At 43.8% G+C, this 15564-nt stretch overlaps 1 protein-coding gene across 6 annotated transcripts in view; it reads left to right on the top strand.

Moving 5' to 3' along the window:
* The first annotated feature begins 1116 nt into the window (after window positions 1-1116).
* HIPK3 (homeodomain interacting protein kinase 3) overlaps window positions 1117-15564 on the top strand; it is a 62459-nt gene continuing 48011 nt past the window's right edge. For 3 of the 6 annotated variants that reach the window (XM_035118360.3, XM_035118350.3, XM_035118306.3), the window contains exon 1: window positions 1117-1537. The gene's annotated coding sequence lies outside the window, so the exon portion shown is untranslated. Of the gene's footprint in view, window positions 1687-1834; window positions 1873-2748; window positions 2920-15564 lie in introns of those variants that run through there. The other 3 variants (XM_035118314.3, XM_035118341.3, XM_035118321.3) reach the window with 3 other exon arrangements.

Below are 15564 nucleotides of genomic sequence, written 5' to 3'. Positions count from 1 at the left end.
ACATGAGCGGTGGGAATGTGCTGGAGCCAAAGTAAGTGAAAATGGGCATAGCCAAGGGGGGGGGGGGGAGAGCACCTGCCCTCCCCCCAGATCAAGTAAAACAATAGTACTTTTCTAATTGACCAATCAGGTCGGTTCTGCCTCCCCTAACAAAAGTCCTGGTCCCCCTAACAAAGTCTTGTTACCCCAACAAATCCTGGCTACGCCCATGTATATGGCCCACAAGAACTATTTGCAAATGCAAAGTGGGGCCAGTGTAAGATTCAAGTTTATTGCACACTTGGGAATGCACAAATGTGCATGGCGCTTGGCCAGAGTGTGCTTTTCAGGCTTTGTGGTGCAATTCGAATACCCTTACATCCATGGTTCCCAACAGAGGAGCAATTTGATTTGTAAGGGGGGCAATTGAGAATGAGTTATTAAGAGTTAATGGCTTCCTCCATGTCTACTTTTTGAATAATAAGAATTATATGGGGGGTGGGGCATCAGGATTTTAGAAATGCTTAGGTGAGGCATGGTAAAAAAAAAAGGTTGGGAACCACTGCCTTAGATGGAAGTAAGCCCTACTGAGCTTGGTAAGTTACAGGTAGGTAGCCGTGTTGGTCTGAGTCGAAGCAAAATAAAAAAATTCCTTCAGTAGCACCTTAAAGACCAACTAAGTTTATATTTTGGTATGAGCTTTCGTGTGCATGCACACTTCTTACCAAGCATGAGCTTGGTAAGGTTTTTCTTTCTTCTGACTAAAGGTGCCCAGCGAGTTAGTCAGGCTACAGGTGTCTGGCAAGAAGACGACGCCCGGTGATCTGCATGTAACGGCGCTTCCTCCCCATTTTTGCTTCGTTGACCACCTCGGCGCTGTCGCTCGCCTACAGAGGTGCTTCTCTGCAAGAGGCCGCCGAGCAGCAGGGCCTGTGCCAAAGCAAGGCGAAGGACGCGCGCTCCTTTCCCAGAGAAAGAGGCGGGTTTAGAGGTCTGATTTCCAGCCAGGAGGCCGGCAGAAACCAGCCGGTGGCGCTGCAACTGCGGAAGAGGGCGGCCCGCCTATTCTCTCGTCAGGAGGGCCCCGCAGGCTGGAAACGGAACAGAGACATGTCGGAGCGGGGCTGAGGCTTCCTCACAGCCTCAGGAGCAAAGGGGGCGGCAGCAGCGGCGGGACAACGACGGAGCTGCCCCTAGGCCCCGCCACCGGAGCAGCAGCGGGGAGAGCCGCCGAAGTGGGCGGCGGCGGAGGAAGTGGCGGCTGCAGGAGTGGCGGCGGCGGCAGCGGCAGCGGAGGCAGCAGGCTGGATCCCTCCCCGGGAAGATGAGGCGGAGGCCCGGGGAGCTGAGCGGGCTGAGCTGGGGCGCGTTCCTCTCAGCCGCCAGGACAAGATGGCAGCGGCCGAGGAGGCGGCGGCAACAGCAGCAGCAGCAGCCGCAGCAGCCAGAGGCTGAACCCGGCCTGGGAGGCGCCTCCTGGTAGTAGCGCTCTGGTCATGCCGAGGGCTGCTGCGGTGGTGGCGGCGGCGGGGACTGTAGCGCTGTTGGATCTGTGAAGGTGAGAGGCTGGGAGGAGGCGAGCGAGTGACCGAGCGACCCTTCTTCCCTGCTGAGCGGGCAGAGCGAAGCTGAAACGCCCCCCGTCCCCTCCCCTGCCCGCCACTATGTTTTGGGAGTTGTGAACAAAAACTGAGGGGGCTGAACAAGGTAACCAAATAAAAAAGCATTTTAATTCCCTCTCCCCCCCCCTTTGGGTAAAAAGATCTCTCCACCTCCGAACTGGCAGTGGATCCCCGCCCCCCCTACATACCCCTGGCTTCGACATAAGGAGCTGGGGGCGCCCCGATCTTAGGCTGTAGGACGAATCCTGTAGGATCGGTCCGGGAAAGTGAGGTAGGTCAGGTTTTCTCGCCGTCAGCTGCCCCCTTTCCGGAACCAGGATTTGTTTGGGAGGGTTTCCCACCTCCCTCCCCTCCAAAAAGGGGGAAAGGAAGGCATGTTTTCTCGGAAGGAAATCCCTTTTGGGACTTCCGAAGAATTGTGCGCGGATTGCAAGCGTCAAGGAGACTAAATGTGCTTCCCGAATCTTATTTGCAGCTAGACGTTGAGTTAGGGCTATCTAGGAGCCTCTATAATTCCCTACCGGATTTGAGAGCTGGGATAGAAGAAATAGTACGAGAGTACCCGCGAGCATGTGCAGAGTTCTATTTATATTGTACACCCGCACCCGGTCCCCGTGATTCTGGGACTAGGAGGACCGGTTGCAAGGTAAGGGCATGATTTCTAAAACAGGGTTGAGTCCTGGCGTACTTCTTTTTACAAGTCAACTGCTGCCTGACATGGGGGCTTAACCTTCGCACGTCTTCTTGCTCCATCGGATGAAGCTGGTGACTCAGTAAAAAAAAAAAGGCTTTTAAATGCTGAAGACGGAGCCACATTTTCTAAAACAAAAACAAAACCCACATTTCCCCTGTTGCCTTTTTTCCAGTGTAAATTGACGAAGTCGAATTAGGAAGACTGGGGCTTGCTGCCACCAACAGCTCTGAGAGCCAACAGATTAGTACTGTACTGTACACTGTATATAAATAGTTAAGCTCCATTTCGTAGTATCGCTCCCATTCTTGCTTTCTGTGGCGGTCTATTCCTTTGGCAACCAGAATTTTCTCTTTTGTGTGTCTCCCACCCGTTTGCACTTTTGCTAGATAAGCCTGTTCGGGCCTCTGTAAAACTAACCTTTAGGATCTCTGGATATGAAAGAAGAAATGTGACACGACTGCTCCGCTTGCAACTTGCTGGGGCAGCAGGAAGGCGTGGTCGCAAGCTACTCTAGTTACAAGGGATCATTGCTTTCCTTTGGGACTCGGGGGTAATTTGCAACTGTAGTTTTGGGAAAGTAATGTCTATTTCCATGTCAGAGAGGGGAAACGCCAACTTAAAATGGTACGTGAAGTGAACATTTGATACTGGCAGTAATTCAGAGCTAGGGGGGCTTAAAGTTGATGTAGAATTTAAAACTAATAATCACTTAGTCCTTGATTTCTTTTAAGTGAAATGCTGATATTTGTATTTTGTTTTCCCCCTTCATATCATGATATAGTATATTCACTGTAAAACAAAGTACTGTGAAATGATACTGTTTACTTTATCTAGCATTTTAGTTTGTCGTTTTTTGTTGCTTGGTGACAAGCTTAGATACTGATTTGAACAAGAACCATGTGGAGTCAAGGTTTATTGATTTTTAGATTTTAAATAACTTAAGTAAACATTAAAGTTTGATATCTGTTACAGGATTCCAGTGCTTTTAGTACCGCAGCTTTATACCCGAACACTTGTTTGGATAACTAATAACTTGTCACATTTTCAACAAGATTTAGGGGGCAATCCTAATCATGTCTACTCAGAAGTAAGTCCTGTTGAATTCAGTAGGACTTACTCCCAAGTAAGTGGGGTTGGGATTACACCCCAATGTGCTATGGCATTTACATTATTTCTCTCTTTCTAAAACCATATTCATCTAAATTTAATTTGGATAGACATTTTGTGCATGTTTTGTAGGCGCTAAAAATGTTGAGTTCTCTTGGCCAGAGATATTGGTGTCTTATTCTTGTGTGCCTTGTGAAACCAGATACTTGGATATGCATGTAGCTAATTTTGTAAATGCACTTATTTTAAGCCATGACTATGCACTAAGTGCTATATAAAGTGTACTGTTAATCATTGGCTCTTTGTTTTGTGGTGATCACGTCTGTTCCTTTTCTAAATTAACAAATCAAGAACAATGTTTTTTGGCATTCCCTGTGCACTTTTCTTGATACCGTAGTTGTTGGATTCTTGTATGGCATTAAATAGGCTATTGGAATCTTATTTTTGTGGAAATAAAATCTTGAAATCTGTGTATAGCCCTTCTTAGAAAACTAATTAAAAAGTCATGATGCTCTTTTCTTCCTCATAGTAGGGCAGTTATGATGCTGAATATAGTATTAACTGAAACTACTCAAGCCATAATAAAGCTCATTGTTTGTTTGAATTTTAGTTTCAAACACGTGACAAGGAGTAAAAATGTTCTGACAGCTTTTAGAAGTTTGGCTTGTTGGAGACCTTTTGTAAATGCAGTGTTAACATCAGACAATTTCTTCTGTAGTGCTAAAGTGCCTAATATTAATAAGTGTGTCATTGCGCACACAGATTAAGAAGCACGTAACTAGGTCAGGGCTCTAATATAGAGTTTGTGAATGAGCCAAGCTCTCTTAAAAGGTAATGATTCCATGGGAAAAATTATTACATTGGTCACACATAGCTGACCTACTCGAGCTTATTATTGTTATGGGTAACTATACATGAACTATATAGCCTATAAATAAGAACTCTAGCCTATATGGTTTGACTTAGAAAAACAGTACAATCCTGTACCTGTCTACTCAGAAGTCAGTTCAGTGATGCTTACTCCTACATAAGTAGGTATAGGCTTGCAACCTAATAATTATTTGTAATGTTTGGAAGCTTCTCAAACTGTGTAATCATATTTTTGTTGATGTAAGTATTAGTGGACAATCTTATCTTTTTATAGTTGAAAAAGTTTTTGTATGCGAACTAATGACTTACATAAGGATGGTAATAATAATAATTTTATTATTTATACCCCACCCATCTGGCTGGGTTTCCCCAGCCACTCTGGGCGGTTTACAACATATCAACAACGGTAAGTGGTTGAAAAGTCAGAGGGTGGTATCTGATTAAGTTGTACTTCAGAATGGGCACACTGAAATGTGTAGACTTAAGTATGATGTTGTCTAGGGTGGGGAGCCTCTTGCCTGGGGACTGAATGCAGTCCTCCACCCCTTGCAAGCATCCCTAGGCTATGTTCTTTTGTTGGGCCAGAACCCCAATTGGCCCTGCTTCTTGCCATCCTCAAGTGCTTTTGCCTGTCTGTCTGTCTGAAATGTGATAATGCCTCTTGCTTGTGTCAATGGGAAGGTGAGGGTGAATATATACAAATCTCTCATTTTGTGTAGCTAGAATGTGTAGCCCAATGTACAAAAGGAAGAGTTGCAGCTGCTGCTTTGCTTATTTTTGCCTCTGGTCTTTGCCATTACTGATATGCTTCCCCCAGAGACAGAAAAAGGTTCCCTACTGCTGACCAACCTCCTTTCAATAAGACTGACTTCTGAGCAAGCATAGTTGAAGTTGGGCTGCTAATTGGTTACTTTCCAGAATGCTTAGTTGGTAGGAAATTCTGAAACAAATTTTACATTTAACGTGGTTGAATTTGATGAAGTCCAAGTTATACATAGGCATTTGCTTGGATTTGAGGCAGGCTAAGAAATAAACTGGGACGCAGGTGGCGCTGTGGTCTAAACCACGGAGCCTAGGGCTTGCCGATCAGAAGGTTGGCAGTTCGAATCCCCGCGACGGGGTGAGCTCCCGTTGTTCAGTCTTGCTCCTGCCAACCTAGCAGTTCGAAAGCACATCAAAGTGCAAGTAGATAAATAGGTACTGCTCCGGCGGGAAGGTAAACGGCATTTCTGTGCACTGCTCTGGTTCGCCAGAAGCGGCTTAGTCATGCTGGCCACATGACCCGGAAGCTTTCTGCGGACAAACGGCGGCTCCCTCGGCCTATAGAGCGAGATGAGCGTGCAACCCCAGAGTCATCCGCGACTGGACCTAACGGTCAGGGGTACCTTTACCTTTACCTTTAAGAAATAAACTATTTCAGTTACTTGTTTTTGTCCTTTAAGCAGTAAGTAGGTAATGCTCCATCACTTTTTGTAATCCAGTGACATTCATTTACTATCCTCCCCCTCCCACAAACCATATGTCAAATACCTTAAGTAGGGGCCAGAAAAACATCCCTGGACCCAAACAAACATGTTGAGTGGCATCCTATTTGTCAACCCAGAGGCAAAGATGCGTAAAGAGATCAAGGTGATTTAAATTCCCAAGAAAAAAAAGGTTGGTTTAAATAACAGATGTAAAACAAGTGTTTAGTTTTTTAATTTGTATTTCCTGAACAAGCCTAAATAGTAATATAGCAACCAATAAATTGTAACTAAATAGCTCCCTTAAACTTACCTTGAAGACTAATCCAAAACCATGAAGTCCACATCCATTTTTTTGCTACAGAATCGATGTTTGCTTAGACTGGGGGGTTGTTGTGATTTAAGGGAGTCTTTTTTGCACTTTTTTTTGCACATGTAAGAACACTAAGCAAGTTCCTATACTTGAATGCTAAGTGCCCAGAACTTTGCTTATTTATTTTATTTTATTTATGGTATAAACCTGTCCACCACATTGAGCCCAGGACAGATTACAACTAAATGCAGACTTGAAACAAGCAGGCCAGCACTACATAAAATATATTTGAAAGATAGAGATTTCTTTGTTTTGTGTTTTCTTTAACATCAAAGCAGGCTGGGTAGGCTGCTTGGGGAGGAAGAGTAGATAGGAAATTTGCCTATTATAACTTTTTGAACTGCTATTTGTATTGCAGAAGTTATTAGCCTGCCAGCTTTTCCTCCTGCACATGAAGGTTCCTTCCACGAGAGCATGAAAAGGAAATAAATATATAAATATTGTTATTGTTTACACAGGTTCCTTTGCCAGTTGCCTGGAAGCAGATCTTATTTACCAGTGGCAGCTTTTTAGAAGCCTGTTATGCTTTCTTTCTGTCCCTTGTCTCATAATATCAGGTACTGCTACTTGTTTTGTCTCCAGTATTTCCCTTCCTTATAAATTAAGACACGATTATGTCACTCCCTAATGATCTTCTCACCGCCAAGTCGAGAAATGCTGTTGTTTTCCACGTTACAGTTCAGTGCAATGTTTCTGGTTAATGGTACTTAAAATAGCACTGACTAGTTGTGCCTCTGCATCATGCCCTTGTTTTCATGCCCAGTTTTCATAACAGTTTCGATTCGGGTATGATTTTGAATAATTTGTTTGGTTTGACCCTCTGTGTACCAGGAAGTTGTAACGTGTGTTAGAATAAATCTGTAAAGATTAAAAAAACACACACCAAAAGTATAGCCGCACAGATGCTTTTTTGGGGGGGGGGGAATGGTGGCGGCAGTCTGAGTATGAGCCATATGTTGGCAATTGCTTGCACTTTGTAACTTTGCTTCTCAATTGCTGCTGCATTTAATCTATTTTGATAAGGGAACCTGTTACTGGAATGCTCCTGAAATACAAGATTGAGCTATGAGAATCCTAAAGTTGATCAGTGCAAGCAGCAGCTGTACAAGCATTCTACTTTTATTTTAAGTATGCAGTTATTTTAAAAGTGTAAAGTTCGATGGTTTTACCAAACTGAAAGATCCTTCTGAAACTTACCAGATAAGTTTTTGTTTTGGCACAAACCCCTGTTAGTAAAAAGGAGTCCCCTGAATACCTGCAGTTCTGTTTAGTTGGCATACCCCACAATTGTTATATGGAAATGATTTCGGAATAGAAAATATCGTGTTTTTTGGGGGGTGGAGGGAGGGAAGTATCCTTCATGTCACTCTCCTCTCGTCACTTGGTCTAGTAGCAGCTGCTAGGCTTGACTATATTCATTGCAGCATTATGACATTGTAGTGAGTTGCTATAAAAATCAGGCAGAGGTCTTAACAGAGGCATAACATGTGACACTATCACCTGTGAGTACTGTGTGTAATTATGTAGTGTTTTACATCAAGCTTCTATTAATGTGGGATTATAGCTTGGCTCTGTGGTGCAACCTTAACTGATCCTCTTGATGAGTCCCTCCATCTTCTGGAGCGCTTCAAAATGCCTTCCAGCTAGTAACTGTTGGTTCTGATTATTCAATCTACTTAATGTGTGCCTTTGGGCAAGACAGGCTTGGAAAAATTAGGGAAATATGCTCTCAGTTGCTAAAACATTAGGGTGTGTCAGAAAAGTTGTGAAATATTTCAAATAAAGTGGGTTTCTATAAGAAAGGTGATGAAAAAATGTTTGTAGTAAATAAAGCTTGGGGTGGTTCTGGAGGAGGGTGGCACAAATTTTCATATCAAGTGGGCCACAAGAGTACCTTTGACATGGAAGCCATGGGCTGCATAGTGCCTTGTTGCATGGGAAGGGAAACAGGAGGCCAAATTTGACATGTTCGCCCCAGCCCTCATGCGGCCTTCCCAAAGCTGAGTAAGCTGGGTTTTGGGAAGGAGGTGCGAGGCTCTGGCAGGGTCCTGGAGTACTCCCTTTTTCCTTCCCAAAGCTGGGAAAGCATTAACTAGGCTTTGGGAAGGAGACTTGGAGGAGTCTTGAACACTGTCAGAGCCCTCATGTCTCTTTCCCGAAGCCCAGCACTTCTCTTACCTGGCTTTGGGAAGGCAGTGCGAGGGCTGCGGAGAGGGAGGAGGCATAAAAAGTTGTCAAGGGCCACATGTGGCCCCTGGGCCATGTGTTGGACCGCCCTGCTCTAGAGGAAAGGTTAAATGTCTGCATTGACTTGATGATCCTTAACCAGTGTTAGAAACTGAGATACGAAAGCTAGGAGCACCCTAAACCTAGGTTATGGGCACAACAACAGAATGTCGGAATGTCTAGGCGCACTTTTTTGTAACAAATACAAAGCTGAAAATGAATATTATTACGTTCATTTTTCACATGTTCTAGTCCTTCCCCTGCTCACCTCCTTAATATTCTTAAGAGAGTCTTTTCTCCAGTCTTCAGAGAGTAGCTGGAAGTGGGGAGGCAGAAAAAAAGCCCTTCTTTCCTTCCACTCTGCAGTTTTAATCTGAAATCTTAGGCACGGTACTGCGTCCAGAGCTCAGAAACTGCTTGTGCTAACAAAATTCCCTGTTGCAAAATGCACTTGGGAGTTTCGAACACTGTCGTAAATGTGTGCTTTAATATATTTACATACAGGGTTGGCATTACGTTGTATTTTGAAAGGATGCACTGTTGAGATACTCCATTTTATTTTGACTGTGTATTGGCAAAGCCAATGACATGCAATTCACATGTGTTGCTTGGAATTTATCTGCTTTAGCATGCCTTGAATTTCATTCCCTGCAGCAAAAGTGCAGGCAGGTATAACAGGCCTAAACTGGAGCAGCTCTCTGAATAATCCTGTTGTTGTTTTTTCTTGCTCAACTGTAGAAAATTAATTTTGTTAACAGGCATCTCTCTTTTTTTTCTTCTGTTCACAGTATATCTACAAAAATAAAGATTAGATGGCCAAGTTAGTTTGCTTTTCTGAACATATTTAAAAAACTCTAAAAGGATTCTCCTTTGTTTTTTAAAAATTAGTTACCAAGACTATTTAAGTAGTAATGGGAGAAAGGCTTTCCCCAATAAATACTCTGGAAAATTTTTGATTGGCAACTTACAATGTTAAAATACCAGCTGTCATCCTTAACCAGCTAACCAGCTTGTGTTAGGAATGAAGATGAAATGAGAAGTTTTAGCTACCTTTATATCTACCACTGAGTGCTATCGTAATGTGTGTTATGCCTGCTGTCTTTCTCAAAGTTCCCCCCTTAAGGGGCCAGGGTGTTCAGGAGCCAGAGTAAAAGTTACACAAGAGGCATGTGGAACAGTGTCTCCCTCAGAGGTTATCAGAGTCTGGGACAGGGGTCAGCAAACTTTCATAAGGGGGCCGATCCACTGTCCCTCAGACCTTGTGGGGGGCCAGACTACATTTTGGGGAAGGAAAAAAAAAAGAACGAATTCCTATGCCCCACAAATAACCCAGAGATGCATTTTAAATAAAAGGACACATTTTACTCATGTAAAAACATGCTGATTCCCGGACCTTCTGGGGCTGGATTTAGAAGGCGATTGACCCAGATCCGGCCCCCGGGCCTTAGTTTGCCTACCCATGGTCTGAGAGCTGGGGAGTGACAAGTAGAAAATCAGAAAACATTGAACTGAAAAAAAAACCAGCTGATATGGAAAGAGAGGCAGCATCTCTACTATTCCCCTGCTTCTCATCACAGCCTCCTGAGGCTGCTTTTCATTTTGTAAGAGCCTCTTTCGGGACACAGACACACCATCTGCTTTCTCCTTGACAGGAATGGGGTGGGGAGAAAGAGGTGCCTAAAAACTTAAGTGTAGCACCACCTCTGTAGCTCTGCCAATTTAGGTAGGATTTTTTTTCTGAAAGTTGCCATGACTACATTTCCACTGCCATGAGTGACCCATAGCCATATAATGGCCCTGGCTGTGGTTCTCTATTTTTCTGTTTCTGCTGCTTTCCCCATCACTGCCCTTCCCACCCCCAATCTGTAGTTTCTATTTAGAGATGCCCAAAGTGCTTTAAAACACTGTAATTGTGCACTGTAATAGATTTGAATGGTTGACAAAGGCCTTATTGATAAGCTATGGTTGAATGTGAATGAGCGGTATGCTAGTTAGCGCATGCTGCTCAAAAGTTTCCGCGGTGCATATCTCCACGCCTGCTGTGCCACAGACGAAACAAACCAGAGTCTGGCTTGTCATTCCTCAAACAAGTAGGAATTTGGGATTATACAGAATTCCTGCTTGAATAATATGAGCTTTTGTTGCATTTCATTAACTTTTGTATTAGTCAAAATAAATGACTGAATTGCATGTCTATATCAATGATATTGTCAGCAATGTACTTGTTCTATCAAGCAAGATATCCTTTAGCATTGCACAAAGGAAGATGGGGATCTTCCGGTATACTTGTTCATTGCTTTAGCGACCTCCCCCTTTTCAGTTACATAGCAATGAAAATTCTTCTTGACCTGTTGTACTTCACTTTGCGATAACCTGTCCCACTCAAGTTGCTGAAGCAGAAAAACTGATCTGTTTCCATGAAAGAAAAAAGAAACCCCTGATGTTAAATCTCACAACTGATCTGGTCAGCATTATTACGATGCAGCTGCAACTTGAAAACATTCAGCAGTTGGTTAGGTAGTTATGGTAGAGGTGGGTGGTATGGGAAGAAAGACAGTTAATTCTGGGTCTGATCACATGATCACTTTTTGCTCTGAGGGCTGAATTAAAGTGTGGCCAGCTTTCAGAAAGGCACATTCCAGTGGTGGGTGTGGCTGGGAAAAGTGGGTGTGCTCAAAGATAAAGCGATGAAGGAAACACACTTCCCTCCAGTTGGATTAATAAAAGTTGGATTAATAAAAATAAAACGCCAAAGAAAAGCAGTGCCCTCCCGCAAAATAAAATGAGTCTGTTGAGCCTTTCACCTTACCCCCTGCTGTTGTCATTGAAAGCCTGTCTGTGAGGTGATCATGCCTCCCTCCACCACAGCTCACTTGCTGATCTTGTGATCCTCAGCACCCACAAGAAGCTGGTAATTGAGAGCAGCCTCCCTCCCAGATGCAAGCTGGTTGCTAGGAAACACTAGCAAACTGGCTCACAGAATCCCTCTGGAGTTAGAGAGGAGTGTGGAAAAGGCGCAAAATTCAAACAAGTAAAGTTAAAATCCGGAAGTATGTATCATAGCTAACCTAATTCCTATCCTTCCCTTCTAATATGCTGCATTTGCTTGTGAGCTCAGGTTAGAGAAGAGAGGAACCTGCATCAAAATTACAACTGGGCTGCTGCTGTTAGCTGAGCTCAGGTTACAGCAGCTACAATTAACGAAGAATCCAGAAGTGTTTTAAATGTAAGTGTCCTTAATCACAACTGAGCTTGGCAAACTAGCAGCACCATCTGTCTGAATCCTTTTCTGAAACCCTTGACAGTGGGAATCACAAAACTCTACCAAATTCAAAGGTGCTTACAAAAACCGGGCAGTTTTCAAATGCATGCTGCTTGCTCTGATTGCATAGCAGAGAACAAAGTAGAGGAGCCAAACCGAGCAGGATTTAACCACTGCTTATCTGTTGATGTGTGTGTGGGATTACATCCTGCTTCTTTGGCTCAGAACAGGCACACAGTAAAGGCAAAATTGAACCATGCTGCAGTAGTCTGCATGCTACTTGGTGCCCTAGTGCTCATGTGTGATTTACATGTACCTGCAATAGAGTGAAACATTCTCAAGGGCAAATACAGTATTTGGTTTTGAATGAGAATAGGTAGGAATTCCTCCCCCAAAACTGTGAGGAGTGGAAATATTTGAAAGATTTATGGAGGCGGGGTGCTTACCATGAGAAGAAAGTGGCAACAGTTGTGTGTCTTCAAACACAACTTGTAATATGTTGCTGCCACATGTCATTTTTGGGGTTGGCTTTTTTTTTTGGCATGTGGCTGCCACCATCTGTTTTACTCAAAATGCTGTGGAATTATGCCATGACTTGGAAACTCTGGTACAAAATGGTGGCTGCCAGCTGCTGGGAAGAGCTCCACTGTCACTTGTGGTAGTATATATTTAGTTGTTTGCGAGATTTTTGGCACACTTGTCAGGGAGTAAATCCTTGGAAGCCAATTACAAGGTACTTTAAAATAAATAAAAATATTCTGTACACGAAGATAACAAAACAGCAGCAGATAAAACCTCAGTTAAAAGCAAAACCAATTTAAAATTAAGCATAGGCAGACTGGAATAAACAAGCATTTAACATACTCCTGGAAGTCAGCAAAAAGGAGACCATAGGCACTTACTAGGAGAGGGTGTACCACTAAAAATGGTCACAAGTATTTACAGTGGTACCTTGGGTTAAGAACTTAATTCGTTCTGGAGTTCTGTTCTTAAGCTGAAACTGTTCTTAACCTGAGGTACCACTTTAGCTAATGGGGCCTCCCACTGCCGCTGCGCCGCCATTGTGTGATTTCTGTTCTCATCCTGAAGCAAAGTTCTTAACCCGAGGTACTATTTCTAGGTTAGCGGAGTCTGTAACCTGAAGCGTCTGTAACCTGAATCGTCTGTAACCTGAGGTATCACTGTACTAATTATGGTGCTCTCACATGTTGACCAGAGAGTAGGGCTTCAGATGCTGAACTTGAGCATCACATTCTTACAGGTGTAGGTGGTCTTTCACATAACCCAGTCCCAAGCCACTTAGGGCTTTAGAAGTGAATACCAGCAGCTTAAATTGGTCCTGGAAACAAATAAGCAGTTAACATAACTGACACAGAATAAGTGTCACATGGCTAAGGAGTTCTAGTTGCTGTCTTCTCCAATTGTAATTTCAGTACCATCTTCCCGGGCAACTCCATGTAAAGTGCATTGCAGTGAGTAAGCTTGGATGTAACTGGAGCATGTGCATCTGAGGCAAGGTCAGCTTTCTGCAGCTGGCGAACCAGCACAACCTAATAAATAACACTCCTGGGTGCCAACACCACTTGCATCTCCATGGTAACCACCACTGAGCAGAGGTGAACGGCACACTTGGCTCTTTGCGGGGAGTTTAGCCCAATCCAGAATAAGCAGATTTCCCCACTCATAACACTTCCATCTTCTCTGGGCTAAGCTTCAGCTTGTTTGCTCTCACCCACAAATTGCTCCCAAACACCTGCTTAGGATTTCCAGAATGTCCTTGGGATTAGAAGATGAAAACAAGTTCAAAGCTGCTTACCATCTGCATATGGCATTTTAACCCAAACCTTTGGGTGATTTTACCCAGCCGTTTCACACAGATGTTAAAAAGCTCAGGGGACAAGAGGGAACCTTGAGGCACATCAAAATTTTGGGGTGGAACAGAGGTCTCACAGCACCACCATTGAATAACATAAGAAGAGACCTGCTGGATTAGGTTAGGCTAGGTAAGGTAAGGTAAGGTAAAGGACCCCTGGGCAGTTAAGTCCAGTCAAAGACGACTATAGGGTGCAGCACTCAGGCTGAGGGAGCCGGCGTTTGTCCACAGACAGCTTTCTGGGTCATTTGGCCAGCATGAGTAAACTGCTTCTGGTGCAATGGAACACCTTGATGGAAGCCAGAGTGCACAGAAATGCCGTTTACCTTCCCACCACAGCGGTACCTATTTACCTACTTGCTCTGGTATGCTTTTGAACTGCTAAGTTGGCAGAAGATGGGATAGAGCAACAGAAGCTCACCCTGTCGCACGGATTCGAAATGTCGACCTTCTGATCAGCATGCCCAAGAGGCTCAGTGGTTATACCACAGCGCCACCTGCATCCCACTGGATTAGGTTAAGGGCTATATGGTCCAGCACCTTGTTGTCACAGTGGCTGACCAGATGCCTATGGGAAGCCCAGAAGCAGGACCTGTTCTCCCTCCCTCCAGTTAGGACAAGGGAACACAGTGTTGTAGTGGCTTGAGTCCCAACAGAGAGAGAATTCAATTGGTCCATGATATAAAGAATTGCTGAGGGGTTCAGGAGGGTATACTCTTTGTCTCATCTTGATTGGAATGGATCTGAATAATCAATATTCCCCAAGACTGCTGGAATTGATGAGTAGATGTCTAGTCTTGGACTTTTCTTTCAAATGGTACATTGGAAACTGGTTGATAATTTTCAAAGCCATAGAATCTAAATTTGGCTTTTTTTAAAAAGAGAAAAAGGGTCGCTGTTGACTCCCTTCCAGTGATAAGGCACTTCTCAAATCTTTCCCCACGTGTGTATGAAGTGACACATTTAGGGTGTGTTTTTGCCAGCTCTAAATATATGTGTGCTCCCTGCTTGGGAGAGTTTGCTTGTAGAGACCTAGGGATAAGGATTGAATTGTGAGTAATAGCAAGTACAATGCACATATGCCCAGATTAGGAACATTTTACAAGGCATCAACGAAAGACAAAATAAGGATAGTGATTTATTAGGGCCAAGTGCCAGAAATAGACACTATGCTTGGTAAATGGGGACAGTTAAAGATGGTTTTAAAGTAGCGGAAGGATTGTTAGAGAAAACTCACTTGGCTATGTTGCTTGTACAGCATCTGATTTCTATCCTGCCTGAATAATTCTAGCCCTGGGGGCAGAGTTCAGCATCAAGTCCTCTTCTTCTGGGTGGACTTGCCCTTGGATCAACTTGGAGGCTGCTGACCTGCATCTGTCAAGAGCCTCTTTGTCTAAAAATCAATGTCTGATTATGTTATTGTCAAAATCAGAGGTCTGCTCTCTTCACACATCATTTGGTATTATTTATTCATTTAAAAACCATTATATACAGCTTAATATTTCATGTATGTCTAAGACTTTCCAGTCCTTGATTAGTTTTAGTCCAGGGTATGGTATGTTGCTTCTGTTGTTGGGGAGTTCAGATTAGTACAGTAGAGGGTTCACAATGCCTTTCTGCCTTTTGTTTTTAATCTACAAGGCTGGCTTAGTTTGTTAGTGTTTTCTCAGGCTCCTTGTGCAACCTTCATATTGACTCACTGATGTACCAGTCTCTGCCTGCCTGCCTGCCTGCCTGTATTGTATATTGCAGAGTCTGTAGCCAAACTAGTTTGTGTGTAGAGCAGAATATTGGAGGTTCTGTTTAATCAACGTAGACATTTTGTAAATATATACAAGTGGCGAGTATTTCACATGGGGGTTCTGTTCCGGGCCCCCGCACACATTGGCAGAGTGTGCATAAACGTCCCCTGTTCTGTCCTTCCCTGCCCCTCTTCCACCTCATTCCACCCCTGTTCTTCCCTTTTGCGGGTCCAAAAGGACCTGCACATCGGTGATCACACATCCATTGGACATGCCTAAAATGGTTGCCGCCTGTAATAGCATAAAACAGGGATGGTTCAGCTGTGACCCTTCATATGTTTTTGGACTTCTAG

Source organism: Zootoca vivipara, chromosome 1 (genome assembly GCF_965207765.1).
Source record: "Zootoca vivipara chromosome 1, rZooViv2.hap1.1, whole genome shotgun sequence".
NCBI classification, from domain to species: domain Eukaryota; kingdom Metazoa; phylum Chordata; class Lepidosauria; order Squamata; family Lacertidae; genus Zootoca; species Zootoca vivipara.
The sequence above is the reverse complement of the archived record's forward strand: the minus strand, read 5'-3'. Positions and strand labels throughout refer to the sequence as shown.